Source organism: Lonchura striata, chromosome 24, assembly GCF_050655825.1.
Source record: "Lonchura striata isolate lonStrDom1 chromosome 24, ASM5065582v1, whole genome shotgun sequence".
Taxonomy (NCBI): Eukaryota; Metazoa; Chordata; class Aves; order Passeriformes; family Estrildidae; genus Lonchura; species Lonchura striata.
Genome location: NC_140726.1, coordinates 2,835,104 through 2,849,544, shown reverse-complemented (window position 1 = coordinate 2,849,544; position 14,441 = coordinate 2,835,104). Strand labels below are relative to the sequence as shown.

At 45.2% G+C, this 14,441-nt stretch overlaps 1 long non-coding RNA gene across 2 annotated transcripts; it reads right to left on the bottom strand.

Annotated features, from left to right (window-relative positions):
- Positions 1–307: 307 nt before the first annotated feature.
- LOC146765459 (uncharacterized) lies at positions 308–14,101 on the bottom strand. 2 transcript variants are annotated; one of them, XR_014949980.1, is made up of 3 exons: positions 13,810–14,101; positions 12,396–12,458; positions 2,620–4,151 (listed from the first exon to the last, which is right to left on the bottom strand). It is a non-coding gene; the product is annotated as an uncharacterized LOC146765459 (long non-coding RNA). The 2 variants fall into 2 exon arrangements; XR_014949981.1 differs by lacking the exon at positions 13,810–14,101 and having other exon boundaries at positions 308–4,151; positions 12,396–12,466.
- Positions 14,102–14,441: the final 340 nt, after the last annotated feature.

The window sequence follows — 14,441 nt, the reverse complement described above, 5'->3', positions numbered from 1 at the left end:
AAAACACTGGCACAGGCTGCCCAGAGAACTGTAGCTGCCCCATCCCCAGAAATGTTCAGCTTGGAGCAACCTGGACTAGTGGAAGGTGTCCCTGGAGTTTGTTTACATGGGTTCCTGTGCTTGAAATTGTTTTCCTGGTGTACTCTAAAATGTGGTGGATCTCTGTTGTTTTTTACCTTCCCAATGCCAGCTAAAAAGTGGGTGTTAAGTCCAGCACCACCTGCATCTTCTTGTGGACTTCCCTGCACACAAAACAGGCAAAAGGCACTTTATTTCAGAGCCTATTCAGCAAGAAAACTATCTCCAAAACAGGCAAAAGGAACTTTATTTCAGAACCTATTCAGCAAGAAAAGCTATCTCCCACCTCTGCATTTTCACAGGTTTCTTTCTCCCAATATAATAAATATTTGGCTCCAGCAGAAACGATGCCCCCAAAGAGCTTTGCCACGTAGACATGACATTAGAGCTTTGGAGCCATCCACAAAAGCAAGGAGATAACAAAATCAATTTTATCTACAAAAACATCCTGGTGGCTGAGGCTTTCCCCCTCCAGTTGTATTGTGGATCAATGGGAGTTCAGTGAGGCTCTGAAGGAGCAGCTGGAGCCTTCAAAGACATCAAAGCCCCTGTGAAGATGCTGTGCAAATACCACAAAATCCTTCTCCCTGCTCTGAGAGGGAGCAGGTAGGAGAAAAGGGGGTTTGCAGCCACTTTCTTGTTTCACCCTGAGCCTGGACAGCCTGGTTTGGTGTCAGGAAGGGACTGGGTCAGTAGGAGAGTTGCAGAGAAGCTGATGGGCTTCCACAGGGTGCCAGGGCAGGGGCTGGCTGTGTGACCAAGTCCTACAGAGTGAAAGCACCCCCAGAGTGTCACCTTAGGTACCTCCATTAGGAATGCAGGGAAAGGAGGGTGGCTGGCTCCTTCTCATGTCTTTAGGGCCATGCTGACTGCAGGAAGAGCTGCTCCAGCCTCCTGCATTTCCTTGGAATTTGTGAGCACAGCTGTAAGCAGGATTTCATTCCTCGCTCAGAAAGGGGAGGCCATGTCCAAGGTTTCCTGGCACAGTGGGCTTCACTGAGTAAGGCTGAGCTGGAGAAGTTACTCAAAGCCCTTCCTCATGCAGTCACTTTGCCATGACAGCTTCCAGAAGTGTTTTCCTCAGCATTAATCACTCTCTTTCTTCCCGGTGGTGTTGTGCAAGCCCCTGGGTCAGCACATGGAGCAAGGGACATCAGGATCAGGACCTGCTGAAATGTTCCTCCAGCAGCCTCCTCCCCTGCAAACCTCCTGGAGCACTTTGCAGAATCCAGACCTGGAGAATAAGGATGTCTGAGCAGAGGATGGAGGTTGTGGTCCTCAAATGGTGTAGGAAAACATAATTTAGGGCCAGGCTGACATTTTCTACCTCTCTGATCCCTCCGAGGAAACATCTCCCCAGTACAGAGCTGGGGTTTAAATCTCTCCTCAGAAGGGAACTTCTTAAAGAAAACCAATGTTGTGAATCCTGGTGGGACTCAAACCTTTGGCTCCAGCGTGTCTGGGCACTGGAAAGCTGATGATGAGATAACTGCCACCCATCCCCATTTTACAGCTCACACTGGCTTTGATCACAAAGGGAACGAAGCACACCAGGCTCCTGGAGTGGAGGGGAGAAAGGGGGTTGTGATTAAATGGAGCCTCACATTATTGAAGCTGAAGCACCTGAACTTGCTGCAGGGTTTGCTTCTGGTTTGGGCAAGTCTGACTCCCTCGATGCCTCAGTTTCCCCAGTGCTGTGGCTTTGCCAGTGCCCCCCAGCAGCAGAGCTGCTTCCCAGCTCAGGAGGAGCTGGAGCTGCTGCAGAGTCCAGAGGAAGATCCAGGATGAGCAGAGGGATGGAGCAGCTCTGCTGGGAGGAAAGGCTGAGAGAATTTGGATTGATCATTTTGGAGATCAGAAGCTTCACAGTGATCAAACTGTGGCCTGCCAGTGCCTGAAGGAGCCAACAAGGAAAAGAGAGACAATTCACAGGGGGCTGGAGTGGCAGGACAAGGAGAAATGGCATCAAGCTTACAGAGTGGGCTGGAGAGAATAGTAGAAAGAAATTCCTGCCTGTGAGGATGGTGAAGCCCTGGCACAGGTGCCCAGAGCAGCTGTGGCTGCCCCTGGATCCCTGGCAGTGTCCCAGGTCAGGCTGGACAGGGCTTGGAGCAGCCTGGGACAGTGGAAGGTGTCCCTGCCATGGCAGAGGTGGCACTGGGTGTTCTTTAAGGTCCCTTCCAACCCAAACCATTCCAGGACTCTATGGAAGTGTAACTCGAGCATCTCACTCACACCTTGCTCTGGGGGGAGTCAGCAGGCACTGGGGCACTGTCAGGGGTGCCAGGTGGGTTTTGGAGCTGATGGGTCTCTCTGGTGAAATATGATGGCCCTGCACCTGCGGGCCCCTGCTCCAGCCCCCAGCTCCGTGCTAAACCAGACACTACCACACCAGCCCTCCCCACATTTCTCTGGGGCTGTTTTTTCCCCTGGAATAGGGAAAGAAAGGGACAATAAAGGTCTTTAGTTGCTTTTCCCTCAATAGCCCCGGGCCAGTGATCAGAATTTTCAGCGAGTTAACTCTCAAGTGAAAAATTTCTTCAAATCAAGACTTTTTCTGCTCATGCTGCCCTTGAAATACATTGACTGAAGGTGTTAGTTGTGCTTCTACTGCAGCAGACAAGCCCAGAGAGGAGAAAGAGGGGACAAACAAAAGGAAGAAGAAAGGAAAAAAAATACGAATGAAAAAGGAAAATAGGGTTTAACCAAGTCTGATGAAGCTTGTCAGGGTGTCAGTGAAATCCCAAAGCACTGCAGCCCCAGCCCCATCCCAGCCTCTTTGATCTCTCCCGGTGCTGATGTCCTTATCTCTAGGAAAGATATTCTTGTTTCCTGCCTTGCTGAGTACTTGGGAAGTCCATCCCAGCCTGAAGTGGTCTCCAGCTTGGGCTGCTGTGTTTTGCCTGGTTGCTAAGCTTGTCTCATGCATGGTTAATGCCTGATGAGATCATGGTGCCATTTAGCATTTCATGGATAATTCAGGATTATTCATTAGAAAAATCAAGAACAAGCAGGTGTATTCATAGCCTGCCTTCATGGAAAAAAGAAAAAAAACAACCTTGGGAAATGCCATGAATTATTCAGTGGAGACCAAAGGGCTGCTTGAGTTGGGGAAGCATGGGGAGATGGAAATTGTTTTTAAGAGCAGCTAAATCTAAAGCTTTTTAGGCCATTAACCCTGCAAATGTGGGTGGTTGAGTCAGTCTTGGTGAAGAGAGGCTCCTGTCTCCCAGGAGAACGCTAGGAAGGGGTTTGGAGGAGGGTTTTGTGTTTGTATTCTGTGCTGGGTGAGTGGAGGTGACAGCAAAGGAGCTGCGGAGCAGGAGGGGGCTGCTGGCTCTGGAGGCACAGGGGGCTTGTCCTCCCTCCTTTGAAGGAACTGAGCTGGATTTGTCCCATCTGCAGGCAGAAGGTGTGGGAGAAACCCAGGAAAGCTTTAAGGAAGCTGTAAAGAGCTGCCTGTTCTGCAGGGTCAGGTCCTCCCTCTCCCACTGCCTCCAGCTTCTGGAATGTTCCCCAGGAACAAACCGGCCCTGGGACTCTGTGGTGGTCTCATGGACACAGCCCTGCTCAAGAAGTGCCCTTGGATCCTTGGCCAAGCAGATGAAAACCCCAATCTTGAGTGTCTCTGCTTTTACAGAGACACCTGAGTGTTGGACCCTGGCTGCTGAGAATTTCAGACTTTCTGTGCTGACAGAGAACACAGCATTGACCTGAGGCCATGGAGAAAGCTTCCAAAATGGAATGACAGAACTGGGATTGTGGGTGTGGAGTTTGGATAGAAGTCTGTGATATCACAGGGTGGGAAATTTAGAGTTTAAGGGTTTAGAATATAGTAATAGATATAAGGCAAGATGGAAATTGTAGGGTGGAGGCTGCTTCTTCTTCTTCTTCTTCACCTTCTTCGTTTCCTTCTTCTCCGTCTTCTCCTTCTCCTTCTCCTTCTCCTTCTCCTTCTCCTTCTCCTTCTCCTTCTCCTTCTCCTTCTCCTTCTCCTTCTCCTTCTTTCTCCTTCTCCTTCTCCTTTCTTCTCCTTCTCCTTCACCTTCTTCTCCATGGGTTTGGGTGGTTTTCTATAATTGGATAAAAAGGTCCACATTACAGGCCATGGGTGATTGGTTATTGGGTTAAAAGTGAAAATAATTTAGGTGTCATTTCTTAATTGGACAGTTTATCCTTAAAAGACCTTGTAGAGAGAGAGATGGGCTCCATTTTTAGTTTGTTAGAGTGAAGTGCTGCAGAACTCAGGTTTGTGGGGCTGTAACAGAGACAAGAACTGATAAACATCTGAGTCCAAACAAGAAATACCATCTCACACATTTAATCCCAGACTTGGCAAAAAGGAAGCAAAGAATCAACACCTGAATGCAAAGTGAAAGTGCTGCCTGTCCAGGAAAGATAATCATTTGTAATGTGTCCAGAGAAGAAAGGGAAGAGTTAACACTTGTTGGGTAATAAAAATGAAGGATTAGTGATCAAAACTATTATCATTCACTGCTCCAAGTGGTATTTCTCAATTTTCAGGTTTTGGTCATTTTATTTCCCAATAAAACAAGTCAAACACTTTCAAGGAAATCAGATGCTTTTGGTGAGCATTTTCCAGTTAAATGAAAGCACAATGTTCCCTTGGAAAAATGGTTCAAAGGGCAATTTTCAAGCTGTCCTAGCAGGGATTTTTGCAGTTCAGCCTGAAGGGATGAAGGACCATGGAGCAAAGCAGAGCTTGGGAACTCCAACTCCTGCATTTACTGTTGAGTTGTCCCAGCGTTGTTTTGTTCCGAGTTGTTTTGTCCAGACTGTAAATCCCAGGGGAAATCCCAGCCTGGGGAAGTGGAGTGTGGCCTTGTCTGCAGGGTGGGTCATTCCTGGGGCTGAAGGGGAGCACAGGAATGGGGTGGGTGGGGAATGGGAATGGCAAGGGAGCAGGAAGGGCCATTTTCCACGCCGGGGTGTGGGGCTGCAGCTCTCCCTGCACGGCAGCACGGGCTGATCTCATCCTCTGCAGCTGCCCAGAGCCATTTGGAGGTGACAAGCGTGAAAACTTGGCCTTTACCAATTCTAGAAGCTGGAGATGCTTGAATTTTCCATGCTGATAGCTCAACCTTAATTGCTGCTGTTGTTTTCACCATTATTTTTTTTTCTCCTTCTTCAGAAGCAAAAGCTTCAGGAAACCCCTTTGACTGCAGTGGAAGGGACCAAAGTGTGGTGATTGGCCACTCACGTGGAAGAACTTGATATTTCATTTTTTAATTTAGATCTGTTTATTTCTTGTGAGAAATTATATTCACTTTCAAAAATTTAAAAGGTTTATTAAAATCTTATTAAAAAAAAAAAATACAACAGAAGACTGAATAGAGAAAATATTACAACACCAGGAGCAGAGGATTCTTTTTTCCCACCATGTGCTCATCCACACAATGGAGGTTTCACCTTTTAACCCTTCAGACCCTCCAAAAGTTCTGTCCATCACATCTTTCTTTGCTGTGCAGAGCTCACTTCCTGAAATCCTGATTGGAGTCAGGTGCTGCCACGGTAACAATCCCACTCTCCCAAATGTCCAAACTCAGGTTGCCCCTGATAACAACACAAGGGGGTAAAACAGAATTCTGAATCTATAAAATTTCTCCTAAAATATACACATGGTATTTGCCTTTTAATTGTGAGAATCAACCATGGCATTCCTCATCTATCACATTTCTTTAATTTACATAATTGGAATGTTTCATCACAGAATCCTATTGTAAATGCAATGAACCTGGTGGGAAGGAATGCTGATGTCTGACTTCAGCTCAGAGGGCTGAATGATTTCTTTATTAGAACTATACCATAATACATCAATATACTATTTAAAGGAGATACTAAAACTACAAACCTTCTTTTTCTAACTACCAAATCTAACTCACAACTCTCTCTGAGAGTCCAGCCCCAGGTGGGTTGGATTGGCCATCGGGCTCAAACAATCCTCACCAGAATCCAACCAAGCAACACCCCAGGTAAACAATTCTCCAAACACATTCCACATGGGAAAACAAGGAGCAGAAATAGAAATTGTTTTCTCTTTCTTTTCTCTGTGCTTCTCTATGAAAAAATCCTGAGAGAGAGAGAAATGTGTCTGCCAAGAATCCCAGAATGGTTTGGGTTGGAAGGGAACTGAAAGATCATTTCCTTCCAGCCCCATGGGCAGGGGACTTCCCACTAAATCCAAGTTCACCCTGGGCACTTCCAGGAATGGGGCAGCCCCATCTCTGTGCTGGTTTTATTGAAATCTTGAAAACCATTTGCAGGAGGAGAAAGCTCCCCTAAAACAGAACAGCCTTTTGGGGCAATGTAAAAGAAGAGGAGGGAAAAAACATGGATGAAGATCCTGCTCATGCCAGCACTTCCAGTGGTTTTTCTTCCTGAGCAACCCCACCATGCCCCCTCTGAATTTTAAATAAACATAAAAGCCTATTTGGTGAAATATATTACTTAAATTACTTTTCTCCACAGGCTGGTGTGCAGTTCCCCAGGCCTTGAGGGGGAAATATGTGTAGGAAGGGAGAAGGGGGTGACTATGTCTGGATTTTATCTGTGTGCCTCGATTTTACACCCAGTTTGTGCAGGGACAGATGCTGAAATAAATGCACAGTAAATGGAAGAGCTTTCCAATCCCTTTCTTTCTTCATCAGTTTGTTTATGTGAACCCAACATATACGTGCTCTCATTAGAGTAGGGTTTAACTTCTCTATTTTCTTTCTGACAAATAGTAAATTCACTAAAAAATGTGGTGGAGAAATGACTCACAAATACCAGTCTCATTTGGCAAGTACATTTTAGCCAGAAAGAGGTTTTGGGTTTTGATTGTTTTTTTTTTTTTTTCTTTTTTGATGTAGAAATGTTTGGCTTTGACATTTTTCAAAATAAACCCTTTTGACCCTTCTTTTTGTATGGAGGATTTTCATGAAGTGACCAAATTAAGAGAATAAAATGTTCTACTAAATTAAAAGAACAAACTACCAAATAAAAAAAACGAATCAAAGTGAAACAGAATGCTGTTTTAAATCAGTGAAAATATTAAGTTGACCCAGTTTTATTTATATTTGGATTTTTTTTCCTGAAAACGCTCCCAAGAGCAAATTACCTTTGACCCAAACTGCAAGTTTCTCCTGCTTTATTTTTTTTCCCTTCCTCTGCTTAAAACCACAGAGGTCACAAACCTATTATGTTCAGCAAAAAAGCTCCTCTCAAATTATAGCCATGAACTCTTTGCTTTTTGATTTCTCCAAGGGAAGCCGGCTTGCTCACACCTACGTGTCTAACTTCTTTTCTGACTGGGCAAACCCACTTGGAAGGCAGTAATGGTTAAAAAATTATAATAATTAAAATTATTCCTGGTTATGGATGCTACCTCTATGTCGGAATCTGAGGTATTGATGATTCCCAGATTGTAGAAAGTCTCTGTCTGTCAGCCCCCTGCCAAAGCAGAAGCCATAATTGGTCTGTGCTGTTTCCAGGTTGTTTATTCTGTTTATCTCTCACATGTTCTGCTGCCCTGCCCAGCTCTGTCCTGCAGGGCAGCGTGTGGGGCTCTGCCCTCAGTGGGATGTGACAAACATTCAATACCAGAAACTCCCTGGGCTGCATTTACAAGAACGTGCCAATATCTGTCACCTACGTTGGACAGTGTGTCCCCAGCCTGAACCAACAGAAAAATGCCAACACCACAGTGAGACATGGAGGGCATGAAGAAGGAGAAAAAGGACAAGGCACACCCAATTTCCTCCATCTTGTCCCCTTTGGACCCCTCATCTAGAATCCTAAAATTTGACTTTTGCACCCGTGCCACACTTAATTATTACTGATATCAAACACTCAGAGCTGGTAATTGATCCTGTAAGATTGAAAACTCTTTTCCATGGCCAGAGATCACAGCCAGTGTCTCTGGGGGCTCTGTCCAGGGGGTTCCTGACCCCTGCCAGGGTCCCAGACCTGCCAGGGCAGCCAGAGGGAAGCCCTGGATTCCCACACCTTTAAATTAGTGGAGTTCTGGATGTTTTTTGAATATTTTGAATGAGGCTTGGAGCTGATGGAGTGGAAGGTGTCCCACTCGTGGCAGGGGGTTGGACTAGAAAGGTCCTTTCTACCCCAACTCTTGAGGATTCTAGGATTTTTCATGGCTCTCTGCTTGCCACAGGGCTGGTTTGGAAGTTGTTGGAGCATCTCAGGCCCAACGTCCAGCACAGAATTTTGGGCAGGTTTCCTCCAGGCTGGAACCCCCAAAATTCCCCCCAGGGCCACCCAAACCCACCCCCAGCCCACAGAAGGGGGGTGATGCCAGCCCTGCAGAGCCTCCTGTGCACCCAAATTTCCCCTCTCCACCCAAATTTCCCCTCTCCACCTGGTGCTTTTCTGGGCTACCTAAAAACAGAGGACAGACAAACTTAAGGGAATAAAAAGCATTTATATTTATGGAAGGGCTTCAGGTACATTTAGAGCAGATGAAGCCCAGGGGCTACACCCAAAAATGGACTCACGGGCTTTCACACTTTTATAAGTTTGATTCATTTTCATATTGGGGGTGAATCTGCCAATTACAGCTTCAGCTAATGAAGTCATTTAGCCCAATTTTGCTCCCACAACTCACTTTTGTTTCCATCTCTGGCCTGAGGCAGTGAGGTGTCCTTGATTGCCAGGCATGGAGAGGAATTGTTGTGTCTGCCCAAATGGGGAAGCAGCAGCTCACAGTGGATATGGAGTTTAGAGTTCTACACTAAAGAACTGCAGGATTACAAATAGATGAAAAATAGAAAAGCTGAAATCCTAAAGCAGCATTGCCCATTCTTAGAGGCCTGACAAGCCCCAGCGTTGTCCTTGCCTGCCAATTCCCACAGGGTGGGGTGAGCCTGGCCGTGCCCAGCTCACCCAAAGCTGGGATCAGCAAACCCCACGGATCTGTCCTCCCCACATTGCCAAACTGTGACAAATGATACTCACTTTCAAAAATGTAAAAGGTTTATTAAAACCTTATCAAAAAACACAACAGAAGACTGAATAGAGAAAATACTACAACACCAGGAGCAGAGGATTCTTTTTTCCCACCATGTGCTCACCCACACAGTGGAGGTTTTGCCTTTTAAGCCTTTAGTGCCTCCCAAAGTTCTGTCCATCAAATCCTTCTTTGCTGTGCATAGATCACTTCCTGAAATCCTGATTGGAGTCAGGTGCTGCCACAGTAACAATCCCACCCTCCCAAATGTCCCAAACCCAGGCCACCCCTGATAACAACACAAGGGGGTAAAACATGACTATAAATCTACAAAACTATAACTAGTTATAGTTCTATATATCATCTATATAGTTATTATATATAATATGTATTATATATAATATTTATATTATATATATTATGTAGCTATTTATATAGAATATACATAGTTATAATAGTTATATATAATACTTATATATAGTCTAGTTAAATATAATCCATATAGTATTTATTTTTATTTTTATTTTTATTTTTATTTTTATTTTTATTTATATATTTATTTATATATTTGTATTTAGATTTAGATTTCGTTTTAGATTTAGATTTAGATTTTTATATTATGTGGTTATATAACTATATTATATATATATCGTTATAATAGTTATATATAGTCTAGTTATATATATAATCCATACAGTTATTATATATAATATATATTATATTTATATAATATATATTATGTGGTTATATAACTATATTATATATAGTTATGGTTATAACAGTTATATATAGTCTAGTTACATATATAATCTATATAACTATAAACCTATAAAACTTCTCCTAACATATCCATGACATTTGCCTTTTAATTGTGAGAGCCAACTCATTTATCCCCCAAACTTTACATGAGGACAGCTCAAAGGTTGCTCCATAATCTGGAGCTGCTGCTGCCATCTCCTGAAACATCAACCCCTGCTGGGAGCCAGCTCCAGCCAAACCCCCCGTGGCATCCTCAGCTCTTTGAGGGAGCTTTAAGCTCTTTCCCCAAATGCAAGGGCCCTCAGAAAAACTGGCCTTGCCATAATTTCCAGGAAGTCTTAAATTCTGCCCTCTGCAGAGGTTTCCCAGGTCAGGTATACAAAGCCTGACCTGTGTGAATAATGGTTTCTGTGGTTTACAAGCAGCTCCTAAAAGCTTAATAATTAAGAAAGTGCTTGTGGCTCCGTCCAAATAATTCTGTTGATTTTTCTCAGCTAGTAAAAAATCTGAAGTGTTTCTTATCAAATCAAGACTTGTTTTGGTCCGTAGGGAATTTTTTTTTTTCCTGTTTCTATTCCCATTCTTTCAACTAAATTTAAAAGGTGAAAATTTAGAAGTGGCAATCAACTTGGAACTGGAAAATCATAGGCATGAGAGGAACCAGCCCGGTGCCTAGGCTGGTGAAAAAGTTCAAGGGGCCTATTTTTACTCCCTCAAAATCATTTCCTTTTGGAACAATTTGCAAAACCAGCCTGAACTTGTGCTATTTATGAATCTTCCAGAATGTTTCAGGGAAAATGGCTTATATGTCTAGCCAAGGTAAGTCCAGCGTGCCTTTATTTCTCCTCTCAGTCTCCAGGTATCAGCTGTATTCCAGCACACCCAGTGTGGAAGGGTGGCTGTGAGCGCTGTGACACCCTTTTTTTGGGTGATTTTTCTGCCCTTTCCTGTTTTTCTGGCTAGGCTGGCAGGAGAGGAGCCTTCTGCTGGGGCTGGGAAGATGAAAACAAGGGAAACTTTTACTGGTGGCTCGAGGCATCCAAAAAAAATCATTTGTGTCGTGATTTGGAGCCCGGAGGTGTGCTTGGTAACAGGCAGCTCAAAGGGTGCATTCATCTGGGAGCCCAGAGCCCTGGCAGGGAAGGGCTCTGCATCCTCAGAGGGGAGGTGGAGGTGGCACAGCCAAGGAACTGCCCTGGTCTCACTCCTGCTTTATCTCTGCCCTCTGCTCGGGTGCTGGAGCAGCCTGGGAGGAGGGAAACTGAGGCAGACCCTGTCAGGTGTCCAGGGAGGGGCACTTGAATCCCTGGGCTGTGCAAGGAATGCAAACTAGGGTTAAATCTGCATCAGCTCTGAACCAGAGGAGCTGTTTTACCTCTCTGCTGGTGTGGAGATGTACCAGGCTGCCATGTGCCATCCACGGGTACTGCTGCAGATTGGAAAGGTGCAGGAAAAGCTGGCAGCCAGATGGACATGTGGTCATCTTTCCTGAAAATTCATGTTTGTATCCCCTGCAGGCTGTAGGGCTCCTTTTCCAAGGATGGAGGGACAGGACACAGGGAGAGGGTTCCACTGCCAGAGGGATGGATGGGATATTGGGAATTGGGAATTGTTCTCTGTGAGGGTGGGCAGGCCCTGGCACAGGTGCCCAGAGCAGCTGTGGCTGCCCCTGGATCCCTGGCAGTGCCCAAGGCCAGGCTGGGCAGGGCTGGGAGCACCTGGGACAGAGGAAGGAGTTCTGCTCATGGCAGGGGTAGGATGGGATGAGTTTCAGGTCCCTCCAACCCAAACCATTCCATGATAATAAAAGCAGGATTTGAATTTGGGCTCCATAGGACACTGGGGATGGAACAACACCTGATTGTTAGAAGGCAGCTGGGGAGAAGCTGCCCAGAGCAGCCTCCAGGTGAGATTATCTGCAAGACACAATCTTCCCAGTGTTCAGCTCCTTGGCTGGAGTCAGGGAGAGCTGGATCCCTCCAACCCCCTGATAGGAGTACTGGCTTCATTTCAGCTGAATTTAAACTGAATTATCAGCAGCCCCGTGTTAACCCTCACTCAGAACATGTTCTGTGTGTTCTGACTCGACCCCAGAATGTGCCAGCTTTGATTTATAATCACCTGTCATTTTACCAGCCTAAAAACAAAAGAGAGAGGTGCCTCGGGAGAGCACAGGAGCCTTTGGCAGTGGATGGAAGCAGTGAAGATCTGCAGTGGGATCTTCCTTTAGACCCACTGGGCTCTGCAGCACAGCCAAAGCTGCAGCTGGCAGGAATGAAGGGATTCATCTGGAGATGGGAACAATTTGCCATTCAAGACAAGAAGAGAGGGATCCTAAGGGGAGAGGGGGGAGAAATTATTTTCAAATGGAAGTTTTCTGTTAGAAATGTCCAAACTGGATATTTCTCCTCTTGCAATGTTCTGGCATATCCTTTTCAAAAGGGAGCCTGAACCCTTTTAAAGAGAAATATCAAAGGAAACACTTCTTTTCTTTCACTGACATTTTTCACAAATCTGAAATATATTCCTTGACAGACCACAGAGTGATCCAGATCCTCCATCCAAATGCAAATGGACATTTAGGAGCACTTACCAACATATCAAAGAGCTCTAGGCCAGGCCTTTCTTTTTACTTCCACTGCAGCTGCTGCCATTCCTGTCAGGAAATATGAGAAAAGAGCAGGGAAAAATGACTCCTAGTGTGGTTTTTTTGGTGCTAATGCTTTGGAAGAGCTGCTCTACCTTCCCTTTTCTGAGTTTGATTTGCTGGCTAAAATGGCTGGGCTCAAGAAAGACTGGCTTTTTCTTTTGAGAGCCTTTGGAAAATTTTTTTCTGAGGTTGTTGAGGAGGATGGGGTGGGAAGCCCTGTCAGGTTCACATTGCACCACTGTCAATCCCACATCCCTGCAAAACCAAGACCACAGCAGCGTGGAAAAGGACAAGCAAAGGGACAGCAAAACGTCCCAGTGGTGCCAGATTGCTGGGAAGGGGTTCAGGAATGCTGTCCTGGAGGAGGAGATGCAGGAGACCCACCCAGGCTGCCAGGTGCCATCCACAGGCATTGCTGCAGGTTGGAAACATGCAGGAAAAAAATGAATATTTGGTCATCTTTCCTGAAAATTCATGGAAATATTGTGCTCTCAGGCAATTTTTCCCCTCTTAACCCCCACTGTTTGTCAGAGGGATGCTGTGACTTGGAAATAACTGAAGCAGAGGCTTAAAGCAAGCATGGGGGTTTATTCTGAGGGACTCCAAGTGCACCTGGGCTGTAACAGGGAAGGTTTGTGCTCTGGAACTGCAATGGGAGCAGCCTGCAAATCCTCTCCCAACACACCTGTAGGGAAATATCATTAATAAAATATCCTTTTTCCTTCCCAGGGATTGCCTTCTGCAACTCCTTAGCAGCCACATTTGTCCCATTCTGAGCTCAAGCTGATGCTGAATTATCTTTGCTGTGTTTGATAAGGAGATTGTCATTCCAGAGCCCCCATTTCTTGCTAATTTTACCTTTTCATATAAATGGCATTAGAAAGACCAGAAAATGTTTCTCTTTTTGGGGAGAAAAATCCAGTCAGGAGTTTGTGTCAAGTCTTATTTGCTATAATTTGCCTGACCTTGTGCCTGATGTTTTTCCCAAAAGGGGAGCTGGATTTACTGAGGACTTTTTGCAGAGTATGGAATCTCCTTTGTTTTGTGTGTGTGTGTGTCTATATAGAAATGTGTGTGTGTGTGTGTGTGTGTGTGTGAGTGTGTGTATTTTATATTATTGAGTGTGTTGCAGCACATCAAACCCACATCATTTTTTCCCCCTCCGAAGGCCATATCTTTGCAGTCCTGATTTTTTGAGCTATTCCAAGAATGCTGCTGATGTCTGTGCTGTGGATGGATGGAAAACTCCTGTCAAGGGCCTTTCCAGCTCCTCCGTGGTGGCTGTAACATGTTGGTAGCCCTTAGCAGCTCATATCAAAGAAGGATGGGAGCACCTAAGGAAAGATTTCATCCTCACCTGCTGTGTCCACATGGAATAATTCTTGCAGGAGAGGAGAAGGAGATGCTGGGTAGGAGTCCTGAAATCCACAGCAGTTCACAAAGCCTTGCAGTGATATGTGAGAATCATTCCTGGGACAAGTTTCCAAATTGTTTAAGAATCTAAGCCCTAAATCCCTTTAGGATTAAAGGCTCTGAGGCATTTGGGAAAATGTTACCCTTTGGGAGCGAAAAAGAGCCGTGATTTTAGGCTGCATCCTCCAACCTTAGCAAAGGATTCCCTCTGTGACCACTGCAGCCAAACCCTGTCTGCTCTGGCCACTGAAATTCTTTGCCTTTTCCATTCATCTCTATCTAAAGCTGGATCTCCCCAGCAATGATCCATTACGTGGGAATTCACTTCCCAGGAGGAGTTCTGATGCCAGAAAACAGAATATTTCTGGCTTTTCTCTGTTCATTTTTTCAACAAAGGACTGCAAAACTTGAAAGAAGAAGAGAGGAAAAATGTTAAACTTTGCCATGGGACATCATTTCCTGAGCGGGCTGGAGGCGTTGGATGGATCCAGACCTGTGGTTAACCTTTCCCAGTTTTCCAAGGTGTTTGGGACCAAGATAAATTCAGGTCACTGCCTGTACACATGAGGAACCTGG